The following is a 22,034-nucleotide window of genomic DNA, read 5'->3' on the forward strand; positions in this document are numbered from 1 at the left end:
TCTGGTACCTTTTTTTTTTTTTTACCATATGCATGTAACTTTCTCAATTGGAAAAAAAAAAGAGGAAAGTTCTATTCTTTTTTAATGGCATGCCCAGAGACTGTGAGGCAAAGGGTCATGGCCGCTGCTGCTACGCTACCCGTCCTCCCACACATCTGGACCCCCTAGCAGCCTATATGTGGTGTCCTGGTCTAGTTCAGCCTATGTGGCTGCCATTTATCTGTGTGCAGTGCAGATTTTTAAAGTATATTTTTGGTTTTATACGTCCCTCAGCTATGATAACTCTTCAAATCATTTGCACTAAGTGCGTCTCATTTTAGCCCAATACCCAGCCTGATCCAAGCCAACCATAAACTCTTGTCACTTCTGCCAACCGAGGTGGGAAAATAACACACCTACAGCAATGTGTGCAGCAGCCTGAAAATTCCTGCAACAGTAGGTTTCGGGGTAGAGTTTATAGGCTGTATTTGGCATCCTGTTTCCACACACAGGATGAACTACTCGGAAGGATGCTGAGAAAAGCCATGATCCCAAGAGCTCTGGTTAAGAACTAGATCTGGATCATTTACTGGCAGTGTGATCCTGGACCAGTTCCATACACACTCTTAGCCTCAGTTTTCTCATCTGAACATTGGGAATAATCATACTTCCTGTAGAGGATTAGTGTGATAGTTAAATAAGACAATGTATGTGCCTCACATAGTTACCACCCAATAAATAAACGTTTGTTGTTGTGACCACTGTCTTGTAGTAAAGTGGTTGTTGTCTGGTTAAAAGATGAGACTGAAATTATTACAATGATAGGTAACAATAAACCCATTATCATCTGAACAATTAATCTGCACTTATCAAATGTGATCTTACCCAGTACATTACCTTCAATAAGTACAATAATATTTGCTGTTTGAGCCTGAAAGTAAGGCACATTGAAATACTAAGCCATGTCCTTTATGTTGTTGCTTAGATTTCATTTTTGTTTAATGATATACACTACCATTATTAGAGATTGGCAGAATGGGAAAAAAAAACAGACAAAAAGAAAGCACTCATCATTTATAATCCCGCTCCAGAGAACCACTGTTGACATTTTAGCATATTTCCTTCCCGTCTTTTTTCCATGCATTGTAAAAGCTGAGATCATGTGAAATATGTTATTCTCTATCCTTTTTCCTATTTAGGCTTTTATCAAAACATTTCCTAATATTATTGAAAACCCTCCATAAATATCTTCATTTAAATGGGTGGTTAATATTCCATTACAGTTATCATTTCTTTAACAAATACCCATTGAGAGCCTATTGTGTGTTAGGCACTGTTGAGACCACTGGAGCTACAGTAGTGAACAAAACAGATGGGTCCCTGTTCGCATGAAGTTGCTGTGCTCTGCTAAGGATTGTGGTGCAAATTAGAGTGACTTGAGGAGAAAACGGGAGGGTAGAAAAGTGCAGGCAGTGCCTATAGACAACTCTTTCAACTAGTTTAGCTGTAAAGTGGCAGTAGCTGGAGGGAGAGGTGGGATGGATGCTGTATCGTATTTTTCTTTTTTTTTTAAAGGCTCAGCTGATACTAACTATGAGAAATGCAATCAGAGAAGGGACCCTGGCTGGTAAGTGAATACCAAAGTTGGCTTTCACCCTGAAAGTTTCTGCTAAACCCTGGAGCATCTGAGCTTCTGCAGTGAGCTAGGGACCCACCTAAGGTGGGCAATCTGATTGAAGACCCCTCACATAATGTTGGAACCCCAGAGGGCCACACCTTCAGTGCACACATAGATGAGTGAGAAATAAACCCCATTCTACAGAAAGTGGCAGGAAGGATCACGTCTCTCTGGATCTTGGTGCTGAGTGGATAGTTAAGTGTTCATAGCCCTAAGCCAGTCCTCACATGGCTTGCAGCCCAGATTCCTGCTAGCCGTGTAGTCTGAAAAGCTTCAAACAGAGGCTGCAATTCCTAGGGTGCCTGGGCTGGTAGTGCCAACTTCAACCTTCATCTCAAAGGATTCTCACAGTTTCAGAAAAATCTGCCGCTCTCAGGCAAAAGTCACAAAACACACAAAGAGGCACCACAAGACACAAAAGCCATGCAGCTCTTGAAAGGGAATTGCCTTCACTCTGCACTTTCTGTCCTTGGATAACCAAGAGATTCTCTTAAATGCTGCAATAAAGTTTTCTTTTAGTTGATCGAATTTTACACTTTGTTCTTTAAAAAAAAGAAATCACAACTCCCTTGTTACCAGTTTTTGTCCCTGAACAGAGGGCTGACCTCATGGATTTTAAGGACAGCAGTCGGGAGGGCTCTGCTGCCTCTCCTGCCATTATGTTTACTGTTCCTGCATTGGTCTCTAAACCGCATCCTGCAGCCTCACCCCTTTGTCATCGCCAAGCGCCAAGGATCGCATGCATCTCTCTTTGGTATCTATTTGAATGACATACTGGATGAACAAGAGAGGCTTACTGTGTCCAAGTGGGACTGGATTGCAGAAGAAATGTGTTAGAAAAACTCTTGTAGGAAATCTAGCTTATGCTAATCAAACACAATTTGGACGATAGTAAATGCCTGGGAATTAAGCAAAGTGAAACCAAAGAAGCAAAGGGATGGCCACCTAATTCCCCACAAGGGTTGAACACAAGAAATAACTAGTCTTATCATTTTAGACACAATAGGAAATAATCCACAGCCGAGCCTGGTCTATGCAGATAAATCTTTCCCAGAAAGGTTAAAACAACTGTTAACCAGCTTTTGAAAACGTAGTAGGGGGGCTTCCCTGGTGGCACAGTGGTTAAGAATCCACCTGCCAATGCAGAGGACACGGGTTCAACCCCTGGTCCGGGAAGATCCCACATGCCGCGGAGCAACAAAGTCCGTGCGCCACAACTACTGAACCTGTGCTCTAGAGCCCGCGAGCCACAACTACTGAGCCTGCGTGCCACAACTACTGAAGCCCATGCACCTAGAGCCCATGCTCCGCAACAAGAGAAGCCACCGCAATGAGAAGCCTGCACACCGCAACAAAGAGTAGCCCCCACTCGCCACAACTAGAGAAAGCGGGGCGCAGCAACGAAGACCCAATGCAGCCAAAAATAAAATTAATTAATTAAATTTTTTTAAAAAACGTAATAGGGCACTATTACGCAAGACTGCATTTTGTAAACCTGTGCTCTTCTTCCGGGAATGATCACACTGTTTCAAATCCCCAGGCCTAGAGATGGGGATAAAAATGTCTTGGGTTCTCCAGAGAACTCTACATTGGCTGGCTGCCAGCTGCTGCTAAGACTGCTTTTTTTGAAATTCTCAGCAGCGCTTTTGTTTGTAGTCCCACTAAACAAGCAAACCACCTGGTTGTTGACAAAACTCTGATGGCAAGACAGAAGGGAGTGGCAGGGAGACAGAAAGCAACGCAACTCCTGACCTTCCTCTTGGTCTGAATTAACTGTCTTTGGTTAATACAATTAATCACGGGGAAAGAAGATACGCTCGGGAGCTAAAGCCTTTGCCTTCTGCTTCTCCTCTTTACTCTGTGAGCCACTATTTTGAGACTAACTGGACTTTTATCTGGGACACCCAGTTATGTGACCCTTCTTTGCTCTGCAGTGAGCAAACCCAGGCACCATGATTTCCTGCTGAAGGTCAGGTACACAGCGATATCTGAAAACAGTTCATCACCAGGCATTAAGGAAGGTAGAAGAGCCTTCTGTTTCCTCCTTCCTGGTTTGGAAAGCCACTTTTGATTTCAGATTAAGTGGCAATTTAGGGTCCAGGAGTAGTGGTTCTGTCAAAACAGTAGATTAGGTGTTCATCTGTTGCAGATAAGCTTGGGCAAAATTGATGTGATCTGTACTACACGGAAGCATTTGGGATACTGGGGCATTTAGGCTACAAAGGAGTTATGTATTTCAGTTGATATCTCAGCAAAAAACTTTTTCTTCTCCCTTCTCAACTTGCTTCATTTGAAAAGACCTAGCTTTCTCTAGATTTGAGAAACCAGCCCTCCTTAAAGGATCTTATTCGCAGTACCATGATTCCTGATCTTGTTTCTAGAACTCTAAAAGAAGAGGAAATATATCTGTCTGTAAACTCATAAATGTATTTACACACACACACACAAATATACACAAAGAAAAGATAAGAAAAAGTGTACTTTTAAAGGAATGTTGCTTGGAGTTTAGCCTTGGTAACCTCTGATTCCACCAGCTAGCCCACTAATTTAAATCACCAAGTATTTATTAAACATGTATATGTTCAAGGCATTATGCTGTACCAATTGAGACAAATGTCAACCAAAGGGAGGGATCTAAAACTAGTTGAATTTCATGAATTTCATCACTGAGGATCTCAAACCAAAACATCGTCATTTTTTTAAATTCGTGAATTCTGACTTAGTCGAATAGAAGGCTTCCTATGTAATCCTTATCAGAGAATATGCTTAATGCCCCTGTTCATCACTAATAAGCTAGTCCTGCTGGAAAACAGAATGTCATTTTTCTCACCGTTATCATCAACAACAACAAACTCCTACAGATGCAAGGCATCATAGTGGCAAAATCCAAATATACAAGAGGGACTGGGGGAGGGTCTGAATAAGGAGGGGCAGCACAAGGGCTTCCTTGTGGTGTTGGCCTTGCTCTGTATCCTGCCTGTCACAGGGGGTACAAGAATCTATGCATCCCCCAACATGACCAAGTTTTGTGTCAACAGTGAGATAGAGGAGGGAAAGATCTGTCTCATCTTAGAAAGTTACAGAAGGATTATCAAAGTAGTCCATTAAAAATATTGATATGACAGTGATTTATCAACATTCAACCACCCTCATGAACAAAGTCTCCCATTTAGCTTACCATGGAAAACTTTCTTTTTGGATTCTCATTTTAAAATTTATACTAGACATTAAATGCAAAATAGAATATGGTTCAGAGAGATATATTGTACATCCTGGTTACATGTGAGAAATTCAATATTTATTTATTCACTAATTCTTACTGTGAATAAAGAGTTTCATGAATAAAAAAAGAATCTATGTATATGTACAAACTCATAGAACTGTAACCAATAAAAAGTGAAATGTACAGTATGTAATATCTTTGAATGTTTATTTTTAATGCATAAGAGGAATGCAGAGGCAGATTTACCATGCAGCTGATGAAGCTTAAGCTTCAGGGTCCCTGTCTAGTACAGCCCCTTCCAAGGCTTCGTACCTGGTTTGTACTCTTTTTCATTAAGAGGGATTCACCCTTTGGAGGTAATCTAAAGTAATTAGATTTATTTCCATAAGTCAAATATCAGGAAATGTAAATAGCAGTATGAGGCAGCAATGCTGATTGCTAGGAATTCAGAAGAAGAGTGATGACTGTGGACTGGGGAGCGAGGAGGGATGTGGGTTGGGTCTTTGTAATAGAGTCTGACTCCATCTTTGATGTATGACAGCTGAGAGCTTACAAGCCCCATCACTCCCAGATCACTTCTGCCCCACATCTGCGCAAGCTGATAAGAAAGTTGGGTGCTCACTCCTTTGGTGCTGGCAGTAAGTTGAAACCACACAAGCCCTGGCCCACGTGGGATCCCTTATCCTATCCCAACCCCACTCCCTAATCACAGTAAAAGCAGAGCCAGTCTTGCTCTCCATAGAAAGTTCCAGTGTGTGAGTAATAAACCTTTACATACCCTCTCGGTGCATGCATGACATCATCAGTCTTGACATCCAAACCGTATTTCTGGTGGGAACCAAATATTGGATGATGGGTCCATCCTGTTCTGCTTCTACAAGATGACAAAAAACAGTCTTGAAAATCTATGTAATTTAGATGCACAAAGAAGAAAAGAAGGGCATTTCAGGGACATAAAATTGCTTACATGGAGGTGGAAACGTGAAAACTGTGATTGCAAGATAGTGTAATTGAAACCAAAAGTTTTCATAGATGAGTCAGAAGGGTGGTGATAACACTGGAGTGGCAGGGAGGGCTCACTGAACAGGTTAAGAAACATGGATTTTATTTTTGTACATCAAGAAACTACCAAAGGGGGGGAGGAGCTTCAAGATGGTGGAAGAGTAAGATGCGGAGATCACCTTCCTCCCCACAAATACATCAGAACTACGTCTACATGTGGAACAACTCCTACAGAACACCTACTGAACGCTGGCAGAAGACCTCAGACCTCCCAAAAGGCAAGAAACTCCCCACGTACCTGGGTAGGGCAAAAGAAAAAAGGAAAAACAGAGACAAAAGAATAGGGATGGGACCTGCACTGCTGGGAGGGAGCTGTGAAGGAGGAAAGGTTTCCACACACTAGGAAGGCCCTTCACTGGCGGAGACGGGGGGTGGCGGAGGGGAAGCTTCGGAGCCATGGAGGAGAGCGCAGCAACAGGGGTGCGGAGGGCAAAGAGGAGAGATTCCCACACAGAGGCTCGGCGCCAAGCAGCACTCACCAGCCCGAGAGGCTTGTCTGCTCAGCCGCTGGGGCGGGCGGGGCTGGGAGCTGAGGCTCGGGCTTCGGTCGGATCGCAGGGAGAGAACTGGTGTTGGCGGCGGCGTGAACACAGCCTGAAGGGGTTAGTGCACCACAGCTGGCTGGGAGGGAGTCCGGGAAAAAGTCTGCAGCTGCCGAAGAGGCAAGAGACTTTTTCTTGCCTCTTTGTTTCCTGGTGCGCAAGGAGAGGGGATTCAGAGCACCGCTTAAAGGAGCTTCAGAGACAGGCGCGAACTGCAGCTATCAGCGTGGACCGCAGAGATGGGCATGAGACGCTAAGGCTGCTGCTGCCGCCACCAAGAAGCCTGTGTGCAAGCACAGGAAACTCACCACACCTCCCCTCCCAGGAGCCTGTGCCGCCCGCCACTGCCAGGGTCCCGTGACCCAGGGACAACTTCCCCGGGAGAACGCACAGCGCGCCTCACGCTGGGGCAACGTCACGCAGGCGCAACGTCACGCCGGCCTCTGCCGCCGCAGGCTCACCCGGCATCCGTACCCCTCCCTCTCCCCGGCCTGAGTGAGGCAGAGCCCCCGAAGCAGCTGCTCCTTTAACCCCGTCCTGTCTGAGCAAAGAACAGACGCCCTCAGGCGACCTACACACAGAGGCGGGTCCAAATCCAAAGCTGAACCCCGGGAGCTGTGCAAACAAAGAAGAGAGAGGGAAATCTCTCCCAGCAGCCTCAGGAGCAGCGGATTAAATCTCTACAATCAACTTGATGTACCTGCATCTGTGGAATACCTGAATAGGCAACGAATCATCCCAAATTGAGGAGGTGGACTTTGGGAGCAACGATATATATATATTTTCCCCTTTTTCTCTTTTTGTGAGTGTGTGTGTGTATGCTTCTGTGTGTGATTTTATCTGTGTAGCTTTGCTTTTACCATTTGTCCTAGGGTTCTGTCTGTCCGGTTTTTTTTTTTTTTTTTTGCTTAAAAATTTTTTTTCGTAATATTTTTTATTTTAATAACTATTTTATTTTATCTTCTTCTTCCTTTCTTTCTTTCTTTTCTCCCTTTTATTCTGAGCCGTGTGGAGGACAGGCTTTTGGTTCTCCAGCCAGGCATCAGGGCTGTGCCATTGAGGTGGGAGAGCCAAGTTCAGGACACTGGTCCACAAGAGACCTCCCAGCTCCACGTAATATCAAATGGCGAAAATCTCCCAGAGATCTCCATCTCAATGCCAAGACCCAGCTCCACTCAACGACCAGCAAGCTACAGTGCAGGACACCCTATGCCAAACAACTAGCAAGACAGGAGCACAACCCCATCCATTAGCACAGAGGCTGCCTAAAATCATAATAAGGCCACAGACACCCCCAAAACACACCACCAGACGTGGACCTGCCCACCAGAAAGACAAGATCCAGCCTCATCCACCAGAAAACAGGCACTAGTCCCCTCCACCAGGAAGCCTACACAACCCACTGAACCAACTTTAGCCACTGGGGACAGACACCAAAAACAATGGAAACTACGAACATGCAGCCTGCGAAAAGGAGACCCCAAACACAGTAAGTTAAGCAAAATGAAAAGACAGAGAAACACACAACAGACGAAGGAGCAAGGCAAGAACCCACCAGACCTAACAAATGAAGAGGAAATAGGCAGTCCACCTGAAAAAGAATTCAGAATAATGATAGTAAAGATGAAATAAATGATAGTAAAGTAAAAATCTTAGAAATAGAATGGAGAAAATACAAGAAACCTTTAACAAGGACCTAGAAGAACTATAGAGCAAACAAACAGACATGAACAGCACAATAAGTGAAATTAAAAATTCTCTAGAAGGGATCAATAGCAGAATAACTGAGGCAGAAGAACGGATAAGTGACCTGGAAGATAAAATAGTGGAAATAACTACTGCAGAGCAGAATAAAGAAAAAAGAATGAAAAGAATTGAGGACAGTCTCAGTGACCTCTGGGACAACATTAAATGCACCAACATTCGAATTATAGGGGTCCCAGAAGAAGAAGAGAAGAAAGAAAGGGACTGAGAAAATATTTGAAGAGATTATAGTTGAAAACTTCCCTAATATGGGAAAGGAAATAGTTAATCAAGTCCAGGAAGCACAGAGAGTCCCATACAGGATAAATCCAAGGAGAAACATGCCAAGACACATATTAATCTAACTATCAAAAATTAAATACAAAGAAAACATATTAAAAGCAGCAAGGGAAAAACAACAAATAACATACAAGGGAATCCTATCCGCATAAGGTTAACAGCTGATCTTTCAGCAGAAACTCTGCAAGCAAGAATGGAGTGGCAGGACATATTTAAAGTGATGAAAGGGAAAAACCTACAACCAAGATTACTCTACCCAGCAAGGATCTACAAGGCCATAATCACTCTGATACAAAAACCAGCCAAAGATGTCACAAACAAAGAAAACTACAGGCCAATATCACTGATGAACATAGATGCAAAAATCCTGAACAAAATACTAGCAAACAGAATCCAACAGCACATTAAAAGGATCATACATTATGATCAAGTGGGGTTTATCCCAGAAATGCAAGGATTCTTCAATATACGCAAATCAATCAACGTGATACACCATATTAACAAATTGAAGGAGAAAAACCATATGATCATCTTAGTAGATGCAGAGAAAGCTTTTGACAAAATTCAACACCCATTTATGATAAAACCCCTCCAGAAAGTAGGCATAGAGGGAACTTTCCTCAACATAATAAAGGCTATATATGACAAACCCACAGCCAACATCGTCCTCAATGGTGAAAAACTGAAACCATTTCCACTAAGATCAGGAAAAAGACAAGGTTGTGCACTCTCACCACTATTATTCAACATAGTTTTGGAAGTTTTAGCCACAGCAATCAGAGAAGAAAAAGAAATAAAAGGAATCCAACTCGGAAAAGAAGAAGTAAAACTGTCACTGTTTGCAGATGACATGATACTATACCTAGAGAATCCTAAAGATGCTACCAGAAAACTACTAGAGCTAATCAATGAATTTGGTAAAGTAGCAGGATACAAAGTTTATGCACAGAAATATCTTGTATTCCTATACACTAATGATGAAAAATCTGAAAGTGAAATTAAGAAAACACTCCCATTTACCATTGCATCAAAAAGAATGAAATATCTAGGAATAAACCTACCTAAGGAGACAAAAGACCTGTATGCAGAAAATTATAAGACACTGATGAAAGAAATTAAAGATGATACATATAGATGGAGAGATATACCGTGTTCTTGGATTGGAAGAATCAACATTGTGAAAGTGACTCTACTACCCAAAGCAATCTACAGATTCAATGCAATCCCTATCAAACTACCACTGGCATTTTTCACAGAACTAGAACAAAAAATTTCACAATTTGTATGGAAACACAAAAGACCCCGAATAGCCAAAGCAATCTTGAGAAAGAAAAACGGAGCTGGAGGAATCAGGGTCCCTGACTTCAGACTCTACTACAAAACTACAGTAATCAAGACAGTATGGTACTGGCACAAAAACAGAAATATATATCAATGGAACAGGATAGAAAGCCCAGAGATAAACCCACGCACATATGGTCACCTTATCTTTGATAAAGGAGGCAAGGATATACAGTGGAGAAAAGACAGCCTCTTCAATAAGTGGTGCTGGGAAAACTGGACAGCTACATGTAAAAGAATGAAAGTAGAACACTCCCTAACACCATACACAAAAATTAACTCAAAATGGATTAAAGATCTAAATGTAAGGCCAGACACCATCAAACTCTTAGAGGAAAACATAGGCAGAACACTCTATGACATAAATCACAGCAAGATCCTTTTTGACCCACCTCCTAGAGAAATGGAAATAAAAACAAAAATAAACAAATGGGACCTAATGAAACTTAAAATTCTTTGCACAGCAAAGGAAACCATAAACGAGATGAAAGGACAACCCTCAGAATGGGAGAAAATATTTGCAAATGAAGCAACTGACAAAGGATTAATCTCCAAAATTTACAAGCAGATCATGCAGCTCAATATCAAAAAAACAAACAACCCAATCCAAAAATGGGCAGAAGACCTAAATAAACATTTCTCCAAAGAAGATATACAGATTGCCAACAGACACATGAAAGGATGCTCAACATCACTAATCATTAGAGAAATGCAAATCAAAACTACAATGAGGTATCACCTCACACCAGTCAGAATGGTCATCATCAAAAAATCTACAAACAATAAATGCTGGAGAGGGTGTGGGGAAAAGGGAACCCTCTTGCACTCTTGGTGGGAATGTAAATTGATACAGCCACTATGGAGAACAGTATGGAGGTTCCTTAAAAAACTAAAAATAGAACTACCATACGACCCAGCAATCCCACTACTGGGCATATACCCTGAGAAAACCATAATTCAGAAAGAGTCATGTACCACAATGTTCATTGCAGCCCTATTTACAATAGCCAGGACATGGAAGCAACCTAAGTGTCCATTGAGAGATGAATGGATAAAGAAGATGTGGCATATATATACAATGGAATATTACTCAGCCATAAAAAGAAACAAAATTGAGTTATTTGTAGTGAGGTGGATGGACCTAGAGTCTGTCATACAGAGTTAAGTAAGTCAGAAAGAGAAAAACAAATACCGTATGCTAACACATATATATGGAATCTAGAAAAAAAAATGGTTCTGAAGATCCTAGGGGCAGGACAGCAATAAAAACACAGACGTAGAGAAAGGACTTGAGGACACGGGGAGGGGGAAGGGTAAGCTGGGACAAAGTGAGAGAGTGGCATGGACATATATACACTACCAAATGTAAAACCAATAGCTAGTGGGAAGCAGCCGCATAGCACAGGGAGATCAGCTCGGTGCTTTGTGACCACCTAGAGGGGTGGAATAGGGAGGGTGGGAAGGAGGGAGACAGAAGAGGGAAGAGATATGGGGATATATGTATATGTATAGCTGATTCACTTTGTTATAAAGCAGAAACTAACACACCATTGTAAAGCAATTACACTCCAATAAAGATATTTTAAAAAAAGTATAAGAAGAAAGAAAAAGAGGGAGGAGATATGGGGATATATGTATATGTATAACTGATTCACTTTGTTATAAATCAGAAACTAAGACACCATTGTAAAGCAATTATACTACAGTAAAGATGTTAAAAAAAATAAAAATTAAAAAAATGGAAGAAAAAAAAAGTAGTTATCACTGCATGATAAGCTAAGGGAAATTTTAATCTAACTTTGTAGCTTTCTATATTTTTGTAACTATCCACAATAAGATATATTATTTTCTTAGGCACAAGGAGAACTTTTAAAAACTTTTCTATATGGGGATATATGTAGCTGATTCACTTTGTTATAAAGCAGAAAGTAACACACCATTGTAAAGCAATTATACTCCAATAAAGGTGTTTAAAAAAAAAAAATGTTTTCTGACCTTCTGTTACAATGGACATTGCTAAACTGCAAGCAGGGATTCACATGTAACTGATGTGTTCCAGAGCACAGCGGCCTGAAAGATACAAACTGGGCAACATTGGGTCATAACTTTCCTTCAGCTGACTTTCACCCTGCCCTTTCACCCTGCTATTTCTGGACACTTCTTTCAAGGAGCTCCCACCTCCCCGCCACCCTGCGCCACCAAATTTCTAGGCCTTCCCAGGGGCTGTCTTGAATATGTCCAAGAACAATCCCATGTGGTATCAGACAAGGCTGCTGCTTCCACTGGGTAAGGATCTGCCAGGCATCTCTGCCGCCCAGCAGAAGCCCTGGGGCCTCAGAGGTGACAGTGCTGGCCTGTGGCCTCTGGAACTGTCAATCCACGAAAGCTGCCCTCTACCCTACCTCCATCCTGAGTTACCAACTGCTTAAGGGCTATGAAAGAAATTCCACCAAGGCCCTGGGGTTTTAGAGAGATTTAGGTAAAAACAGCTCTTTTGGGATTTCATTTATTTGCTTGTAAACCTAAAGTTTACAGACACACACACACACACACCCCGCAAGAATCAGTGCACAGAACTGCACCAAAGGAAAACATTTCATGAGACAGATGTCCTGGCCTGACTCCCCTCACTCTTCGGGGCTTTAGTGAGCCAACCTGCCAGTCTGGCTCCCCCTTCCTCAAGTCTAGCTCGCTGGAGTTCTTTCCTTGGGGCTCCCTTGTTGTGTCAGTGAAAAGTTTTATTAGGTTGCCCACAGACCTGTGGAAATGTGCAGTGGTTTCTGCATTCCAGAGGAGACCAGAAATAGGTGCTATTATTTACCCACATTTTACAGGTGAGGACACTGAGGCACAGAGAAGTTGATTAAATTGCTCAAGGTCACACAGCCACGAAAGGCAGTCTGGCTCCCAGGTAAGTGTTCTCACCCACTACAATGCACCGGCTCCGGAGCGTGAAACAGAGCCTCCATACTGTGCCAGGTTCCGTGAGGTTCCAGAGAGACCCCTGCCCTCAGAGACTTTACCACCTGGTAATAACAACAATCACAGCCGCAAATATCTGAGAGAAATTCTAAGAACCATCTTAAGGCATCCTTCAAGTCCCAGTTAAAACCGCCTCTTTCGGGTAAGCATCAGCCCCCAAACAGGAGTGCCACCTCCTCCATGAAATTTTCCTGGAGTCCCCCAGTCAGGACCAAATCTCAGCCCCTTTCCTATTCCCGCAGTACTTCAACTCTAGAGAACATAGCACGGTCTCATTCTCCTTAGAGTGAGCGATCGGTGCGTGCGTCTCACACTAGAACGTAAGCTCTGCAAAGACAGGACTCGTCTGCTTGCTCTTAATGTCCGACGGCACTCATGGCAGTGCCTGGCAAGGGAAGTGTTCCCTGCTTGTCTTTGTTGAGCTACGTTGGGACTTTGCTGAGCACGTGGTGGGTGTGCAATGAGCGGTGGGATGGAGGCTTCTCCACAGAAGGCCTTGTAGAATACAGTAGTAGGTCAAACCCTGTGAAATTGCTGTTTTATAGGCCAAATTGTTCAACTATTGACAATTTCACATGAGTCAGTTCAATCTAAAAATATATTTATATCCTAACTGGAATAGCCTATAAACGCCAGTGTTTCCTTGGAAGGTTTTGAAATCTCCCTTCTTGGATATCTTTTATAATCTAACTATAGTTACTAAATATTATTTTGTAAAAATACCCCAAAAGTCCAAATTCTAGACTGTAAATCCTCAACAATCCCAAAGCCCAGACAACAGAGATGAAATTTGATTCCAGCGACTTTGTTCAGCCATGAGTTCCTAGGGTCATGTGGGCAAGGTCAACTGTTTACAGAAAACGGAAGAGAAAGCAGTTTTACTCACTTTATTTCTCAATCGTGGCCAAAAAGCCGGCTGAGAAATACCTTCTGGGGCCTGGTAAATTGCGGTTTCTATTTGCAGTAAATTCCCCACTGTTCCTTGATTCCTTTTTCTGTTCCCTGGCACCTTTTAGTGGATTGATCCTCCTGCATATTTATCTTTGGGGACCACACTGACCTTTGGAAGTAATGTCAATAGTGGGAATTAGTCCAATAGATGAGGAGTTTCCTCAACTGGCAGCTTTCTTTTGCCTGGCTCAAGCCTCTGGAACTAAAGGCTGTAAAGGTAACTGACAATGTAATTTATCCACATTTCACCTGGAAACAGTACCATTTCTTTGAGCTCCCTAGAGACCCCCCACCTGGAAAAAAGGCCCAGGATGCCTGTCAGACCAAACAATGCCTATCATATTTTATTACATGGATGAAACTTAAGACTTTCTGCTCCATTAGCAGATGGTTTCATTTTCACTCCATGAAAGTAGTTCAAGGTTACAACACCTTAGCCTGTGTTTTCTTATGTTTTTAATACAAAGGTCTTAAAATTCCCCACTTCCATCCTCCACGCCCACCGCCCCAGGCATCCAAAAGCTATATTATCAGATTTTACAGTCTGAGATAATATGTTATAGTAAGAGTGCCAAAATATATGTGGTGTGTACTTTTTTAAATAAAACTACAGCTTGATAGAAAGAAGAAGTTTGCTCTCTAGTGGCTGACTTATAAAAGGCTCTGAAAACCACACAGTAAGATAGCTTAGAAAAAGAAGAAACTTAACAGTGATATTTGTGTAACAAGGTCTGAGTACTTACTTTGTTTTTATTGATCTTTTTAATTTTCCTTACAGTGAAAAAGTACATCCGAGCAAGTGTTCTGTGGATATTTTTCCCTATTAAAATTTTTCCTATCATTAAGCTAATTTTAATTCTAAATTCTTAGAGTAGCAATTAGGTTTCTGGTGTTTTATTAGCCTATTGTACCTTTAGAAAGCTCTGTGGATTGGCTTAATACCTATAATTAGTGTCTATTATAGACACGTTGCCCAATAATATAATATTATTAGAGCTTTTTAAACCATTTTTAGCTCTTTGCAGAAAGATCATATAAATTCAGGGAGACATAGTATAATTATTAGTATGATGCTAATTAATATCATTTTATTACTCCTTTTTCTACTGCAGCTCAATTTATACAATTCTACTGTAATATGAATTATAAAGGATAAATTTTATTCAGCATGCACCTCTTTCTAACCCCTGTACCACCTTTTACTTTCCCATTTTATTCTCCATCTGTGTCTCCCCAAGTTCACTATTTTTCTCAACTCTGTCCAGTATCCTTGGTCAGATAATAGGAGCAAACCACACCACTAGTCTTAAAGTTCCCACCCTCCATGTTTCAAAAAAAAGAGAGAGTTACCTAGGAAGCTTTCTACCTGTACAGTAATAAATACTTAAAAGGATTTTCAGATCTGTAAATATTCTTGTCCTCACTTTACTTATGAAAAAGGAACCAGATAGCATAAAGAGGCTTAACCTTTTCAGCAGGTCAGGACTACAGTGGAAGTAAAGTACTAGACAAGGCAAAGAAGAAGAGGGTGTTTCATGGGTGGAGTAGGCATACGGGACAGCACGGGGGGGGGGGGGGTTAAGAAGGGGAATGATGCAACCTGATTTACATTTTTTAAAATTTTTTTTTATTTTATTTTTTTTCTGGCTGTGCCGGGTCTTAGTTGCGGCATGTGGGCTCTTAGTTGCATGCAGGACCTAGTTCCCTGACCAGGGATCGAGTCAGGGCCCCCTGCATGGGGAGCTCGGAGTCTTAACCACTGGACCACCAGGGAAGTCCCTTGATTAACATTTTTGAAAATTATTCAGGTTGCTGTATGGAGAAAATACCACAGTGAGGACAGGAATAGAAAGAGGGAGACCTCTTTGAAAATGATCGCAGCCATGCACACAATAAAAGAGAGTGGCGTGGACAAGGGTGGTGAAGCTGTGAAAAGTGAATGGATTTCCCACGTATTCTGGAGGTAGAGCTAATTGGTGATGGGTGAGAGGTCGGGGTGGGGTGTGACGTCAGACTGAGCGACTGGGTGGATGGTGATGCCACTTACCGGAAAGGATGACAGAGAAGCAGTTTGGGGAGGTGAGGGGCAGTGGGAATAGAGTTCTGTTTGGGTTGGTCATGGTTCAATTCGAGATGCCTAACCAAGAGGAGATGTCAGGTAACCTCTTGCAAATATCAAGAGGAAATGTTCAGAGATGTCTGCACAACCAGATGTCTTCTTGTTAGAAGTCTGGAGCTTTGGAGAGAGGTTGGGACTGGTGATTTATACTTAGAAGTCTTCAGGATACAAATGACATTTAAAGATGAGATCCCCAAGGAGAGAGTTTCGATAGAGAAGAGAGAAGGCCTGGGCCTGACACTGGGACAGGGACCTTTGAAGTAAAGAAGGGAGGGTCAGCCAGGAAGATTGAGCTGAAGTGGCCAGGAGGGTGGAGGACAGAAGGAGAAGATGAGTGAGGCAACACGGGTGGGAGCTCAGGTAGGATGAGGGCACAGGAGTGACCACTGAACTTGGCAACACAAGGGTCACAGGAGACCTTGACAAGAGCCCTTTCAGGGGAGTGATGGGGACAGAAGCCCCTCTTGTTCTTTCACCTGCCAACCATGGGCCTAAAAAATTCTTCCCCGGTGCAAATCTGCAAGATAGAAAGGAATTAACAATTGATGCAGTTTTGGGGGGAAATTTCTCCGTTGTCTGTGTTGATAGATAGTTAATTTATACTCTATCTTTGCTCTGGACTTTTGGATTCAAAATGGGCAGGGAAAGGAATTCTTGGTGTCAGAAATTGAGCTGTGTATCATTTCACAACGTAACTCATCTTCCCCACAGATTAGTTGAGTGAAGTAGAGGGAAGGTGGATAAAGGAGAAAACAACTCGGGAAGAGTCCATTTGATGTAGAGACTATAAGAAGACACAAGGAAGAGGGAAGAAGAACTAGAAGAAAAAGTACATTGGGGGCAAAAGAAAATATAAATAGGAATAGAAGGAACTAGGGATGGACTTTTTTCCTTAAGGCATAGCCCGAAATGAAATTTCAACTACCTGCCAATCTCAGAGGAAACAGAACCAGACAGAATAAATATGGAAAGCATTTCCATGTCAGATTATATACCAAGGGTTGGGGAACAAGGAAAGAGAGTAACACATTAAACAGGAGGAAGGAATTGTAAAGTGAACAGGTGGACGGCAGAAGCTGCTTATTTTCTAAAAGGCACTTAAAAATTCTCATAGCTATTTAAAACACGCACCACAAGCCTCTTGACTGGTTAGTTTCTGCACAACCGTATCTCTTGCTACATTGTGGGGATGCCCAGGAGAACTCAAATGGGAGACAGAATCAAAGAAGAATTGGGTCAATATAGTCCTTTTTTAAAAAAAAACAAAAACAACTTGATTTGTTGATATTTTTATGAGCTTGAATAAGAACATTTTGAAAATGCAGAAACAAGTCATAACTGAAGGAACAAAAGCCAGTTGATTCTTCTCTTTCACACTCTTGGGACTGGTCTTTTTTCAACTCACATTACAGTATATGTCATGTAATGCCTCACTAATGCTATGATGTGAAAATTACTGGGCTTCTCTGGAAATGCTTGTTTGTGCTAATCCATAGATCTTACAGGCTCTCAGAGACACCAGTAAACCATGGTCAAGTGGAGGTAACTTTCAGGTGAAAAGGATTGGCCAGAACGCTCAAGCCAGTCTAGACACCACACTTACTTCCAACCCTGGCCTCCCATCACCAGGCAACACCGTCCTCCACCACCCCAGCCTCCTCGCACCAGGGACCCCCGCTGTGGTGATGCCCAAAGTCCATGTCTGAAAGCATCTCTTCACACGGTTTCTGCCTGGGATTGGGCTAATGGTTCACCGGATCCATTTCTCTGCCACATCAGAATCTCAGAAACGTCACTGTTCAAGTTTCAACTTGTTTCTCTTTTTCTACCTTGTAGCCATCCGTTGTTTCACAGCTATTTAAAAAACAGAACATTCTGATTAGAAATGGGGAAGGGGATCACACATCTCAGTTCCCAGGACCAAAGAAACACTCAAGTAGTCAGTTGAGGTCAAGTGTGTTTCCCTTCTCCTGCACAGAAGCCTGAGATGGATGGCAGCAGGAAGCTTCCTCCTCTAAAAGCAAGGAGGTCATGGGGTGGTTCATTAGCAGTGACATCTGAAGAGAAAATAATGGCTGATTAAATGATGCTAAAATTATCACACGACTTCTGTCTCTTGTGCAGATCAGAAGGGAGAAATCAAGAAAATGATCAATACTAATTGGTAGACCAACTGCCTAGAATAGACCAGAAATATTCCCTTCTCTACCGTGCTCCCATCCCTGAAGCAAATAGACAGGAGGGACGATCCTCAAATCTTCATCTCCAGAATCAAACTTCAACCAGGATGTTCTTGTGAACTCTTCTGGTTTCTTACTAAATTAATTTTAAGAAGGTTCCAAGCTTAGCCAATGCCAAGTCGTACCAGGGAGTTATGTTTATGGGTGTTTATTGAGACTTAGTAGACTAATTCTGGCAAGTTGAAGTAAGTCTCCACTCCATCACAGAAAAGTAAAAAGCTAAAATAGAAGCAACTTCAAGAGGCTGCCAATGATTGAATCATATTGCAGAGGCCTTATCTGGAAAAAGATAAAAAAGGGTAACCCAGCCTAGGGCCTAAATATTACTGTATAAAATGAGAATAAAACATATCCTCTCCTTGTCCCCATGACTTTAAGTAAACATCTGATTTCCCCCAACATTTACACATGATGGTTTCTATGATTATGGGTGTTTGTATTTCGAAATGGCATTGAGAAGAAATAGGCATAAAGGGCATGGAAATCCAGGAAAAGTAAAGGAAAACAACTTTTACAGGTCATTTAGATTTCTGAATAGGTATACACATGTGCTTTAAATATAGCACCCCAAATAGCAGTGAAGGCCTGCCTGTCCTATGTGCATGTGTAGAATCTTGGTTTACCCCCAAATTATAATAGATTCTCATAGCACTGCATGATTCTATGTTTTATCGTACAATAAAAAAAAAAAAGAAGATTAAGTATAGGCTAGGGACTAGATTTGGGGGTAATGAAAGTAGGGGAAAACCCACATCCTTTGATATATTTTTCTTACTGCAGTCGTTGCTAAGGAAACCATTTCCTATCCATACACTGCAAATGTTTCCCCTATTTGTTATTCTCAAAAGCACACAATACCACATATAAAACATTAGGACAAGAGCTCAGTAACATATATTCAGGGACACTCAAAGCTCTACAATAATTGGGAAGAGATTCATGAGGTCGTCCCAAGAGATAGGGACCAAGGTGCATTTAGCAAAGAGAGAATCTAGTCCTTATGGTTAGTACTCATTGTCCAATCCAAGCTAGAACGAATGCCCTGGAGTTTCAGAAAAGAGGCTCCTTCTGTTCCCATGACCCCCCCTCCATCAGGCAAGGGTGGTGGAACTCATAGTTCACAGAATCACACAGAACGTGAGAGCTGGAAGAGTCCTAACCTAAGCGAAGCTCCTCTTTTTATATCAAGGAAGCAGAGAGGCTTGCCAAGGTACCATGGCCATAGGACCAGAAGTCACTTTTTGACCCCCAACACGGGAAGAGGAGTTCAGCGAGTGTTGCTGGATGGCTGGAATCGAAAGACTCATAAAATCTGAGTGAAAAAAATCTGAAAAAGAATGGATATATATATATATATATATATATGTAAAACTGATTCACTTTGCTGTACACCTGAAACCAACACAACATTGTAAGTCAACTATACTCCAGTAAAAAATTTTTAAAATAAAAATAAGATAAAGACCATCTAAAGCAAAAAAAAAAAAAAAAAATCTTAGGGTGATATGGCTCCTTGAGGTCTTGCAAGTTCAACTTGCCCTGCGTTGCAGAAATTCCCAGAAAGTTTCATTTTTATTCACACTACGGGCTTGGGCAATCATGACTCCTTGCTTAATCTATCAATAAACATCTATGCAGAGCTCACTGTGTCTGAGGAGACAATAGAGGTTAAGGGCAGTGCGGATCTCAGTGGTACGGATATGGTCACAATGCTTGTTCAACTCTTAAGAGTGTGCCAAGGCTGCTTCCAAAGTTTTCTCAAGGCTCTAGAAACTCCCTGGCTCACTGTTTTTCTCTTCCTCTTCTCTTTCCAGCTCCCTCTCACTGTGCCTTTGCTGGCTACATTAACATCCAAAGAGATGTCCTCTAAAAGAAAGAAACCAGAAGGGAAGGGAGTGGGAGCAAACAAGAAACAACCAAGAGAAGAACCTGGCCTTTGATGAGATAACATGATTGACAACGATGATGGTAAAGGAGAATTTTATACCAATTTGGCTTTCCACCAAGTTTGCTTTCCACTGCTGCAAATCAAAGTTATGCTAAACATCTAAGTCAGACTGCAGTTATCTAAACGCACCAAGAAATCCCTTTGATTGCCTGAAGTTAATTAGAAGCTCCCAGACATTAAATAGAAATTTCTTTTGTTTGACGGAATTATTGCATTTCCTTTTCCACAAATGCCTTGGTTGAAAATGTTTCCGCGCAATGATATTTACCAATCTGTCAGATGTCCATCAGCCCTAGGAATAAAGTCCTGTTGGTGTGTTGTCTAAAATCCATTAGTTCTATCCTTTCCCATACTCTGTCACCTACCCACTCCATCAATAAACACACACACACACACACCACAAAATACTATTTTGCCTCAACCTTCTGAAAATTTTTTTAATCTAATAATTCTGCTTTATGGCACATAGGACATAAATATGCACTTGAAAACAAATGTAACTGAAATTTCTCTGACTTGGATTTTTTCCCTTTATGGTTCCAAACTTGAAGATGGGTCAAAGAAACTGCTTCCCTTAATCTCTACACTTGATCTTTGGTTAACACAAGGGGGACATAGTGGGTGACAAAAAGAAAGCAAGAGGAGTCTCAGCAAACCAAGCTTTCAATTGTTGTAGTTTTCGTCTCCTGTGCTTTTGAGACAGTAACGTCACCCATGGTATCATCAACTGTTTGTTTCCACTGTATTTCTTGTACAATTTCTAATTCGATGATCAGAAACACATTGGTCCTTAGAAACCAACTAAGAAATTAGATATGTCTTTTTCAAACATGGTCAGAATGTTGTTTCACATTATAAAATCATTGAAAGATGTGCGGTATAAAATATTATGAAATCTGTAAGATTTCCTCAAGAGCAGTTTTCCATAGTATCTTTTATTTGTATACAGATATGTACTTTTGAAAATACTTTCTCTTAATAATAATAGCTAGCATTTATTAAACACTTAATATCTGTTGGACATTGTTTTAAGTGTTTTACATACTAACACATTTCATTGTCTTGTCCACATTTTAAAAAAGAGAAAAAACCCAAGATATTTTTTCCTATGTAAACTTTAGGTCTTAAGCTATAAATCAGGTATTATCTCACTTGAGCCTTCATCAGTTTGTGAGAAAAATTAGACCTACAGCTTCCTGTCTCTGCTACTGTACTTCATCTGTGAGTATGAGAAATGAAAACTCACTTATTTTCTCTCAGAGAAGTTATCATATATTCAACTTAATTATTTGACTGTGAAAATACAAAGTGCCAAGTTTTCATATATGAAGACCAAATGCCAATTAATATTGGTAACAAGAAATGAACAACTTGCAAGTTAAAGACTGATTTTTCTATTAGTCCTGTATGACTTCAGTGTTACTGTAAATAAAATCTCTGCCTTGAACAGAAAGCAAAGAGGATTTGTTGAACATAGATCTTGTGTAAAATACAAAACTCTCAGATTCTTGGATTATAAGCAGAGCGATGGCCTTCCCTTAAAGAATGAGCCCTTAAAATAGTAAGCTAAAAAACAAAATGCATGTATTTTACCTACTTTTTCTTTTCTCACTGCAAACTTTTTGTATGTGACCTTTAGCAGTAGCTCAAGTGCATCTGTGTTTATGTCTGTGTGTACAGAGAGATAGAGAAACAGATGGACGATAAGAATATCAAGCCCTTGGAGAGAGATCCGGCCATTTGTAACTGGAAGTCAGATCTTTTTTTTAAATTCAAAGAAATATTTAGGATAATTCCAAATCCATAATATTTTTCATTTTAACTTGAGATATGCCTCCCCAAAATACCCTCCCTGTTACTAGAGAAATTAATGCTGCTAATTTAGTTCATCAAAGTAAAGTTGCTTAAATATCTTTAGTCAGGTTG

The 22,034-nt window shown here is 41.3% G+C and overlaps 1 protein-coding gene across 1 annotated transcript in view; it reads right to left on the minus strand.

Annotated features, from left to right (window-relative positions):
- The window catches only part of SPACA1 (sperm acrosome associated 1), a 204,308-nt gene extending 198,625 nt beyond the window's left edge, over positions 1-5,683 (minus strand). Inside the window, exon 1 of the mRNA XM_036870908.1 lies at positions 5,659-5,683. The gene's annotated coding sequence lies outside the window, so the exon portion shown is untranslated. The remainder of the gene's footprint in view (positions 1-5,658) is intronic.
- Between the last annotated feature and the right edge of the window lie 16,351 nt (positions 5,684-22,034).

This window comes from Balaenoptera musculus, chromosome 12, assembly GCF_009873245.2.
Source record: "Balaenoptera musculus isolate JJ_BM4_2016_0621 chromosome 12, mBalMus1.pri.v3, whole genome shotgun sequence".
In the NCBI taxonomy this organism is placed as follows: domain Eukaryota; kingdom Metazoa; phylum Chordata; class Mammalia; order Artiodactyla; family Balaenopteridae; genus Balaenoptera; species Balaenoptera musculus.